The following is an 11,401-nucleotide window of genomic DNA, read 5'->3' as shown; positions in this document are numbered from 1 at the left end:
ATATATTTTATTTTACAATATTAATAAACAAATTTATTCGGCTCAGCGCAAGAAGATTGGACACAAAAAGAAGTGATCACGAGTTCGAACCTTGAAGAAGACACATTTAAGGTGAAAATATTTGGACGATGATGTGGCAGGGAGGAGTGATGTAGCAATGACGTGGAGGTGGCTAGTGATGATGTGGCGGTCGGTGGTGATGACATGGCGTTGGTAAAGCCAATTCTTCTTAAACATTACTTTCGGCAGCGACAAGAATGTCGCCGCTGAAAGACACTTTCGGCAGTGACAAACTATAGCCACTGAAAAGTCTTCAGCGACATTTACTTCTAAAAGTCGCCACTGAAAGTATGTTTCAACGGCGACCTTTTTAGTCACCGTTGAAAGTTTTCAGCTATGGCTGCTATGGCAACGACTTTTTAACGACGACTTGAAGACTTTCAGCGGTGACTTTTTGTCGCCGCTGAAAATCAATTTTTTTGCAGTGAGAGAACGGATTTATATAAAGAGTAATTAGAGTTGCCATTCTCACACATTGAGGGTGAAGCAAAATGGCAGGCTCAACTATGTTTCGTCTTGTTCTTTCGTCATTTCTGTTCTGCAGCTTCGTACAGCTGCAGCAACCTGCCTCTTGCATTAAAAAGGTAAAGCAAGTATCATTTTTTTGCTCGTAATTGATTATTAATTGTTGTGTTATATTCTTGTCGCGTTTATCAATTACCTTGATCATTTTCATGGTGCAGTCATACGTTGTATACTTGGGATCACATTCTCATGGTCCAAAAGCTTCATCTGTTGATATGGAAGCTGCCACAAGTTCCCATCACGATTTGCTTGCGCGATTTGCTTGCCTCTGTCTTGGGAAGGTACATGCATGATGTTTCACTCTCACTACCCATGTTTTTCCAATAAAGAGAAACAGCAAACAAGAAACATTATAATTGAAAATGCGTAGTACAAAACTTGTTTTATTATTCATTCCCTCTCTTTTTAATAGTTAACGGAGCTATCTTTTGGATCCTTATTCTCTTATGATTTTTATGTCAACCTCTAATATTCAATGACTTTGAATGGTTGTTTAATTAACTTTTCTCCTTCTTTAACGAATCCTATGCTTAGAGTACTTTTTGAAACAAATAGTGTTTGATTTGACAGCCATGAAAAGGCCAAAGAAGCCATCATTTATTCATATAACCGACACATCAATGGCTTTGCTGCATTACTTGCAGAAGATGAGGCAGCAGAGATCAAGAGTGAGAGATTCGTACCCTTTATATATATGCGCGCGCGCGCGCGTGTTTATCATCAGCTTTATCTAAATTCTATATTTTATATTGTAGATTAATTATTGATAGTGATGATTGATATAAAATGGTTTGGCAAAATGGACGCAGAAAATCCAAAAGTAGTGTCGGTGTTCGTGGGCCAATTGCACAAACTGCAAACAACCAGGTCACGGGGTTTTCTCGGACAAGAAAGAAATGGAAGGGTCAGAGCTGATTCAGCTTGGGTCAAAATGTGATTATTGGCAGTCTTGATAGCGGTGAGCTATTTGCAGATGAAATGAAATATACTATTTAAGTTTCTATAAATCTGTAAGCATTTACAACAAGATTAATGATTTTCATAATTGAGTTGCTTTATTGGATATATAGGTGTTTGGCCAGAATCCAAAAGCTTCCGAGATGATGGGTACGGTCCCATTCCAAGGAAGTGGCGTGGAGGATCGAGATGCGAGCTCTATAGTTTGTCTGGCCCACGTAACAGAACTCTTTGCAACAGGTTCGATCAAACGTTGAGTTTTCATAATTAACTGGTCAGTAAACTGGAAAGTAAAGATGAAGGATGATTTGATATATCTAGGTGCATGGGAATAGAAAGCTGATTGGAGCAAAAACGTTGTATCAAGGCTACGAGACAAAGCAAGGGAGCCTTGGCCCTAGAAGTAGAATCAGCGCTCGTGACATGGTGGGGCATGGGACCCACACTCTGTCCACAGCAGGTGGCAACTTCGTACGAAACGTTAGTGTTCTGAACAACGGGAATGGAACAGCAAAAGGGAGGATCTCCTAGAGCTCGTCTGGCAGTGTACAAGGTTTGCTGGGGTCAAGGTAGCTCTGAACACTGCACTGATGAAGATATGATTAAAGCTTTCGATCGAGCCATTGACGACGGCGTTGATATCCTCTCCGTTTCCATTGGTGGCATGGCTGCGCCAAATGTGAACGACATGTTGACCAACGGCGTCTCCTTAGGATCCTTCCATGCAGTTTCCAGGGGAATCATGGTTGTTGCCGCCGCCGGTAATTATGGACCCAAACCTCAAACAGTGTGCAATGTGGCGCCTTGGATCTTCACTGTTGCTTCTGGCTCCATAGACAGGGAATTCAGCAATAATATTACTCTTGGCAATGGCCAACGCATTAGGGGGACAAGTCTTGCCATCAACGCCACGTCTCAGACGCTAAGTCCCGTGGTCATCGCTGGGAATGCCAGGCTTCCTAATGTATCATTTCAAGATGCGTAAGAAGAATTATTGAATTTCACTATTCGTGATGCTCTCTCCCCCTTTATGTGTAGTGTTTCTCTTGCCCTTGATCTTAAGTACATTTTTGGTTCTTTTTCATCTTGTTGCAGTCAGCTCTGTAAACCAGGAACACTTGATCCTAACAAAGTAAGAGGCCGTATATTGCTATGCCAAAGAGGACGGAGCCTAAGGCCTGTGGAAAAGGGCGCAGAAGCAAAGCGTGTGAACGCATTGCAAATGATTTTACAAAATGATAACGAATTGAACACACGTACTGCTGATGTTCAGTCTATTGATACTTCCAATGTTCCGCAAGGTGGAGGTGATGGTTTGCATGGAAAAACAATCGGCCAAACGTATTTCTCCAAAAACAAGTAGTTATTATATATGCGTCTTTCTCTTCCGCCAATAATCCATTTAGAATTGCTCTGGAAATTACTTTCAATCATAGGGCTTCACTTCTATATATTACATATGTTGCAGGAACCCACTGGCATTCATGAATAATGCAAAAACATTTATACCGATAAGGCCAGCTCCAATGGTCTCCGCATTCTCATCGAGGGGACCCAACATGATTCTTCCCTCAATCCTCAAGGTCATCCATTCTCATCACACCGTCAAATAACTCCCCTAGTCATCGAGTATATTGTAATTCTTACCTTTTCTTTTCTTTTCTTTTTGCAGCCAGATGTAACAGCACCAGGTCAGGATATAATTGCTGCTTATTCATTTGCCGCAAGTCCCACCAACCTACATTCAGATGACCGTCACTTTAACTGTGCTGTTCAGACCGGAACTTCCATGGCATGTCCTCATGTTTCTGGCATTGCTGGTCTTATTAAAAATCGCCATCCTGATTGGAGTCCTGCAATGATCGAGTCAGCAATCATGACCACAGGTATATGACACACATTAATAATATGTCTTCATGTTCACAATTTGATTTCTAACGGGTATCAAAAACTATGTTGTTCATTATAGCAAGCACACTGGATAACACCAATAGACCGATCAAGGATGAACAAGATTTTCGGGTGGCAACTCCATTCCATTATGGCACAGGATATGTCAAACCCAACCTTGCAATCGACCCTGGACTTGTTTATGATCTCAAAACTTCCGATTACCTCAACTTGTTATGCTTTTCTGCTTATGAGGACAGAATAATTAAAGCCATTAATTACAATAGGCCATACAGATGTCCAAGGTCTTACAGACTACAAGATTTCAATTACCCTTCCATCACATTGGCTTATCTGGGTGTGAAACCTGTAAATGTTACTCGTGTAGTAACAAATGTTGGGTCTCCAAGCACATATACTGTAAATGTCAAACCCCCAGGAGGATTTAAGGTTGTTGTTCTTCCAACAACTTTAACTTTTCAGAGGACAAACCAGAAAAAGAGCTATATGGTTATTTTACAGGCAACAAGTTCAGCCAAAACTTCAGAGCATTCATTTGGAGAGTTGACTTGGACAGATGGCAAGCACAAAGTGAGAAGTCCTATAGTAATCCCTCGACATGCGAAAATGGCTATGTAGATTTCAATGTTACCAATAATCCACTTTCTTTGTGTAATCGTTTGTCAGAGACAGTAATGTTAATTAGTGTGTGCTCAGATGTGAGTGGTGTGGATGTACTCATCTTTGTCTTGTTACAATAACAAAACGACGGGTCTACTCGAGAGTTCCTCTCGCAACTTTCTCAACTTCTGATTTTATATTTTATACTTATAATTTATAATTTTGCTAGCTCCTTGAGCTCGGTCTTCAAAAATTTGTTTCTTTTCTAGTATAATGATTATAATATTTCTGCAATAAATCTTACCAAACCTTAGACATCGCACCTTCATTCAACATTTAAAACCTTGAGTTGCGGAAGAGAACTAGGGGTATAAAACTTGCGTTGTGTATTAGAGGTGAGAAACAAAATAGTTGAAAATGACAGGATATGTATTTCTGTGAATTATAATATGCATTAATATACCGTTGATATATAATCTAAACTTAGTCATTAATTAAGGTAGAGTATAATATTTGTACATAATATGTCATACTATTCACATGTTGTAAATTGTAAATAACAAAGCTCGTTTCTGAAAGCTCTACGTATATGGGACTGCTGGTGTGTCGGTGGGATGGAGAATAATGAAAGTTATAGATGACAGAGAAAAAGAAACAATGAAATTAAACGGGCTGGATGGATGAAATGATTTATATATTTTGCAGGGTATGAAAAGAAATATAGGCATATGCTTTTTCAATTGTTTATTTAACATAAAGAGAAATAAAAGAATGAAAAGAGATTTATCAAATCATAAAGGAAAGCACACTATATTCCATGTGCGATGTGTGGCCCATGCTTGATTATACTGATCATATTTATAAGACACTTCTAATATGTTTCACATAGATCAAGAAAAATATTTAACAACATTAACTCTTTATTAAAATATAATTACTTTCCAACTTTTTTTTGGCCTATTTATTATATACACTTTTCAAAAAAATAATTATCTATCCTATAATAAATGAAAGAGAAAATAGTACATTCATACCAAAAATTTAGTTAAGTGATTTGTTAATAGGATTAAAAAATAAATATTCCTCTCTATCTTCTAAATAGGATGAAAGAAGCATTGCAATATATGTGCCAAACATTCTTTGTTAATGGATTCCCTTGGAAAAAAAAACAAGAAGAAAGATTCTGGGGAGACGCCAAACATGGTCACAGTCCTATCATAAGAAATCTTTACAAAATGATTTCTTTCTTTGTTTTTTTTTTTGGTTTGAAAAAAGCATGCTTGGGATGATGACTGATCTCGCTTGCTTTCATGATGACTGATCTCGCTTGCTTTCAGAGAGAGATTGCTTTTCTAAAAGATTGGAAGTTTCGTCGGTGGGTATGTTCTTTCCCAAAGAATATAAAAATAAAAGTAAAATAAAAATAATGAAAGTAAAATTCAATAGAAAATAAAATCCATAGAGATTCGTAACACAAACATTATACGAGTCCTAATTATCAGGTTTTATGCAATTTTTCCATTTCTGTTCTATATTTACTTTGCGAAGACGAAATGAAAAATTGAAATTGGCCAACAATATACTCGCTCCGTCCCCTTTCTATAAGCAACTAAATCATGTGGATGAAAATTTTAATTAAAGTTGATTAAAGATAATAAATATGTAAAAACTATAAGTTTTTTCCCTTCAAAATACACCTTATTTATTGGGAGTGAGTATTAAAAAAATAAAAAAATTATTATAATAAAGAGAATGATAAAAGAAGGAGAGTGTATGATGAAGAGAGATTATGTTACAATATAATTTTCAGAACATTTATTATCTGAAAATGATGTTTTGAGAAAAAAATAAATATAATGATGTTTTGAGAAAAAAATAAATATCTTAACCATTAAAATAAATCTTTAACAGAGGCAAAATATGAAATTTGTTACAAAAATTTTGAGATAATTTATAAATGTTGCTTATATCTTAAAACAAAGAGAATGATGGTTACTGCTTATTGGGGGGAAAAAAAAGAAGACCAAGGGAGCATATCAATATATTGTGACGGTCATGCATAAGCATATAATAATTACAAGACATCAGTCTCCATTCGGCATTTCCTTGCCATAGTGATAAGACATTAAAAAAAATAAAGAAACTTTCCACGCGTGAAGGCACTAACGTCCTATTTTAAAGCTGGTTATTAACGCATGGACTCAGTTATGTTATTCTTGTCGTCTTTATTCGATGTGCTCTTTCTATAATCCTAAGATGTGGTCATCAATTGATTGAGTCACTTCTTTCTCTTTATCTAAAGTAATGCATTTTATGCATGCTTTAATTAATCATATATGAAGAAAAATATGACTAGCTTCTTGTCCCCTTCCTTGATTCCTTTTCTTTTAGAGAAATGTGACTTTTCCAAAAGTGAAGGGCTGTGTTCCAGTAAAAATCCCACATTATTGAATTCTATTTCAAGTTGCTTAACCATGGATATAAAGTTGTATTCTTATAGTGGGGAGACCCACAAGTCAAGAACTATAACAACCCATCTTTTGACATTTTTATGAATAACTAAGAATTATATTTACCTAGTTTGTTTTAATCACTTGAAGATTTATAACCATCATTTTTGGACATTACATGTTCAAGTTTTCTTGCTATTTTTGGCTTTGTAATTGTAAGTACTAGTCAAATAATATTTTTTTTTAACATCTTTAACTAGTGTTTTGTTCTTTATATATATATACACACACACTATTATCGTGTATCCAACACTTCTTCCAAATCATATTACCAAGTATATGAGCAATCAACTAATCTAGTTCGGATTTCCTGGCTGCCTCTTGTTTTGTTGAATTTTGTTTTTCAAACCTATGTTGCAGACCCGTGAAGAAGTGTATATATGTAAAAATAATATAACACGCAATACACTAAATGTGACAAATTTATAAATTTTAAGCATATGGATATAGTAGGTACGTACATACGTACATTAACTTTAAAAAAATGATCAGCAGAAGAGAAACTTCTATGGAGATAAGGCGGAGTAATATGTGCTCCCAGAGTGGGCTACATTTTATTATTTTCAACCCTGTCCTTTTTTCACACAGTTATTTCTTCAACTTTTAGACATATAGATCTTCATTTTCCAAACTAGATTGCTTTACCATATAATCTATTAAAAAACATGACTTTCCCTCCCCATAAAGTGAAGTCTCCTCATCCTTTATCATAACATTATAACTTCATGATATTCTGCGAATATATATATATATATATTGGTTATCAGACATCTTTACAGTATGTTTAGAAAAGTGCTTGCAGATATTGACAATTGGAGACAAAATATCAAAAGAATACTTAGTCTTTACAGCTCATTAATCGACTAATATAATCTGATTTTGGCAAATAGTCAAAAGAAACGAAGGAAATTAAATAGTGTATAATAATAATGACTAGAGTGAGTGGAAAGGAAAAAGTTCGTTAGAAAAGCATTCGCCGTAGGGCCAATGTTTTCTTATGTATTGTAAGGAGTTTAAAAAATGAGTCGCATTATTTAAAATTCATAAATAATACAATTTCGTATAAATTTCATTACTGATATTGATACATGGATGAAAATCAAGTTAATAGTTTACAGTTAAAATAAATAAATAAATCGTGAATAGATAGTCTCATGAATTTATGCATCTGCTCTTAGAAATTCAAGGATAATCATTTATGAATTTTAGGAATATTACTTTCCATGAATAAAAGCACTGACGTCTTATCTTAATTAATTTAAAGACTGGTTTCGTAATGGACTTAGTTAAATCATTATTTTCATTAGGATATTATTCTTGCCACCTTTAACACGATGTGTTCTTATCGTTCTTCTTTTTATAATCAACAAATTAAAGAAGGGCCATTTTGTCCACTACAAAAAATGAAAAAAGAAAAAAGAAGGGTCATTTTGATTGAGCCATTCATTCTCTTTAACTAAAGTTTTGCACTACGCATACTTTATTTTTCAAGGAACTAAGAAAAAAGTGATTCCTGGTATTTTGGTTCTTTGGACGTGGGCGATTCCTCCCATCACTATTGAGAAAAAGGTGATTTTGTCGTGAAAGCTTCTGACGTCAAACAAAATAAAGAGAAATATATATCGCCTCAAAAGAAAATCATTGAGACCTGTTTGGTTGGAAGGAATTTGTTCTTTGGAAATGGAAAGGGAGAGGGAATGGCCAGATTCCCATTTGCTTCCTTTTGTATTAGGGCATTATGGTCTGTTCAATGTTTCTGGCTTCCCTTATAATTTCATGCTTAATTAATTCATACGTCCCAAATAAAAGTCATATGTATATCTCGAGATTTTGTTTCATTAATTTTAACTGTCATATATCAAAAACATAATTTTAAAACTCATTCCTAGTCTCTTTCTTTTTCTCTTTCGCATTACTACTTTTTCTTTCCCATTCATTTTCATGTTGCCTTTTCTATCCCCTTTCTTGCTCCATTTCCATCAAAAAATCCTTCCAACAAACCAAACTTTAGAATGTTCTGGGTGCGAGCACAGCTTCACGTGATAATATAATAATAGACTAAAAGTTGTTTCTTCTTTTCTCTTTTTTGGGCTCCAACCATTAAAAGTTATTTTTGCTGGGAAACATACACAGAGTGAGTTACCAACCAGAAATTGGGTCTAACAGAAGGTGCTAATCTCTCACAATGTAATAAACCAATGTCTAAATCTCCTCTGAAAGAGATATACATATTTAGTGTTAACCAGTACTTCGAATAAAATTATCTCTAATAGAAAGATACATGTGCCTACCAAAATACACACACACGAGTTAGTGACTCATGAGTCAAGTTCTACTCATTTTCCCTTCCTTTAATTTTCTTTTTTGATGATCAATTACTTTCCTTTGTGATAAACCAATGTTTGAATCTCTTCTGAAAGAGATATACATATTTAGTGTTAAACAGTATTTCGAATAAAATTATCTCCAATAAAAAGACACATGTGCCTACCAAAATACACACACAACGAGTTAGTGACTCATGAGTCAAGTTCTATTCATTTTCCCTTCCTTTAATTTTCTTTTTTGATGATCAATTACTTTCGTTTAATTTTTCTTTTTTTTCTGTCAATATATCTAATGCTACTTATTTATTTCAATCACTTAGAATTATAACAGTTTTATTCAACAGACAGATTATAAGTACAGCTGGAACTACGTGATGCTGCTCCATTTCTAAATATAGGAACTAATTAGAAAATTAATTTTAATCCTAACTATAACATCTTAATGTAGTTTATCTCTTGTACTTATCATTTTTCCCCAAATTAATTTATCTAGTTTATAAACTGCTATATAAATTAATATTACATAAAAATATTTAGAAAGATCATTTCATATTTGTCATAATTAAATAATTTATTTGGTTTTTTTAATATATTTGAATTAGTTAATTATCTTTTATATTAAAAATCGAAAAAAACATGAGTATGAGAAATATTATACGGGAAATATAAGGGATCTAAAGCATCCCCTTTTTTTGCGCTGAAGGGACTTTTTTTTTTTTTTCCAACCTGACTGAAGGGACATAATTGTGACATTCGAGCAGCAGCCTCTTGTTATTTTGGTGTCTAGTCGAAACCCAACCTCATTTATAAGATCAAAAATTTAGGTCCCTTTGCTGAAACTTAACAAAAAGGATATTTTAATTAAGATACATAAATAAATTATTCGGAGAAAGGGAGAACTTTAATTCAGACACGAGGATTAATGCAAGTAAATATGTTTTCCACTCCACTTGGGAGAAAATTTACCTCCAATTCCTCATATTCTGTACATCCGGTTCACCAATAAATAATTGCCAACTGTATGTTTTATACACATCAACGGTAACGACGTTAATCTCTGACACTCTTCCCATCAATCTCTGTTCACAAATCAAAAAATCGCGGTTTCACCGTCTCCCTTGGACTAACTGAGTGTGTTTGGATTGCCGATTCGTCCACGTAACATGCCTGGGAACCTGTGAAACGAAGGTTAAAGGTTCATTTACAGATTAAAGATTGTTTGGATTGGTTTTAAACGCAACCAACTTATAGAGGAAAAGTTCAGTACGGTACAACGTTAGAAATATTAGCTTTTGCCGTTTCTAACGTGGAGAGAGAAAGAATGAAGATAAAAATAATGATAAGGTTATTTAAGTAGGTTCTATCTTAATGCAATAATATGATATTTTTCTTTGGTAATAATTTAATTATTTTTTATTTAAACAGGTTCTCACATTTTTCCTCTGTCTCATCTACTTTATTAGTATAATAAGTTTTTATTCAAACCAAATGAATTTTAATTTATATTCATGTTTGTCCATTATGTATATTTAATTAATTATCTACAATATGTTTTCAAATTTTTCTCTGTAACAAATATTTTTATTTTATAATTTTACAAATAAACTATTTATATTTTATCATAATAATTTTACGTATTTTTTAAAATAGTATCACATTAAAAACATAAAATTTCAAGTACTACTATTTAATAAAATCTATGCCCATTTCCGTCATTTTACAACTAAACTAACTTTTCTATTAATCATCCAAACAACTTTTAACTTTTTCAACTGACTTTTTAAAAGCACCTATCCAAACATACTTTAACTGACTTTTACTTTAACTTTAGTTACAAAAGTCAGTTGGTCTAGAAGTCAGTTTTGTCTAACGCCAATCTAAATATACCCTAGGAATCTGTTTGGGTTAGTGTTTGCTGGCCCAAACGTGGCTTAAAATTGAGAGAAGCCTGATTCAAACTTTCTGTGTTGTTTGGAAAACCTTATATTGCATTGGGCCTCCTTCACTGTGCGTTTAGAATAAGCTTGAGAATGGAGCTTATTTTTCAAACAGGAAGAACTTATTACTGTTTTGAGGGTGTCAGAAATTTTTATTCCGTCTTTCTCTTCCTTCTGGCATTATTATTCCCATGATCTGCCATTATTAGAATAAGCTCCTCTTTCTGTCCCTTCTGCCATTTTTATTCCCGTCAGCTTATACAACAGATGAGGATGGAGTAGCGTAATGAAATGTTTTTTTGTTTTTTTTGGGAACGGTTAATATTAAATTTTACTTTTTCTTCTTCAAAAATTATTCTGATATGTACCGAATTTAAAATAAAAGTAAAATTTCATCGTACTAGAGGCAAATTCATATTCGAGAGTCCAGCTTGAAGATTTACATTTCAAGACCATTAGGCTAATTCGAAGAATTTACGCACATATAAAGTTCCTTTGGTGTTTGCTTTTTTGCTCATTCTTAGAATCCTATTTACAAGGAGAAAGATATTAAAATACTCTCAAAACTACTAAA

General features: G+C 33.9%; 1 pseudogene; it reads left to right on the top strand.

Moving 5' to 3' along the window:
* The first annotated feature begins 551 nt into the window (after nucleotides 1-551).
* LOC114711678 (subtilisin-like protease Glyma18g48580) lies at nucleotides 552-4,096 on the top strand (annotated as a pseudogene).
* The last annotated feature ends 7,305 nt before the right edge of the window (nucleotides 4,097-11,401 follow it).

Source organism: Neltuma alba, unplaced genomic scaffold (assembly GCF_004799145.2).
Source record: "Neltuma alba isolate B1F8T4 unplaced genomic scaffold, ASM479914v2 tig00011304_pilon, whole genome shotgun sequence".
Lineage (NCBI taxonomy): Eukaryota > Viridiplantae > Streptophyta > Magnoliopsida > Fabales > Fabaceae > Neltuma > Neltuma alba.
This window is presented reverse-complemented; position numbering and strand designations above follow the sequence as displayed.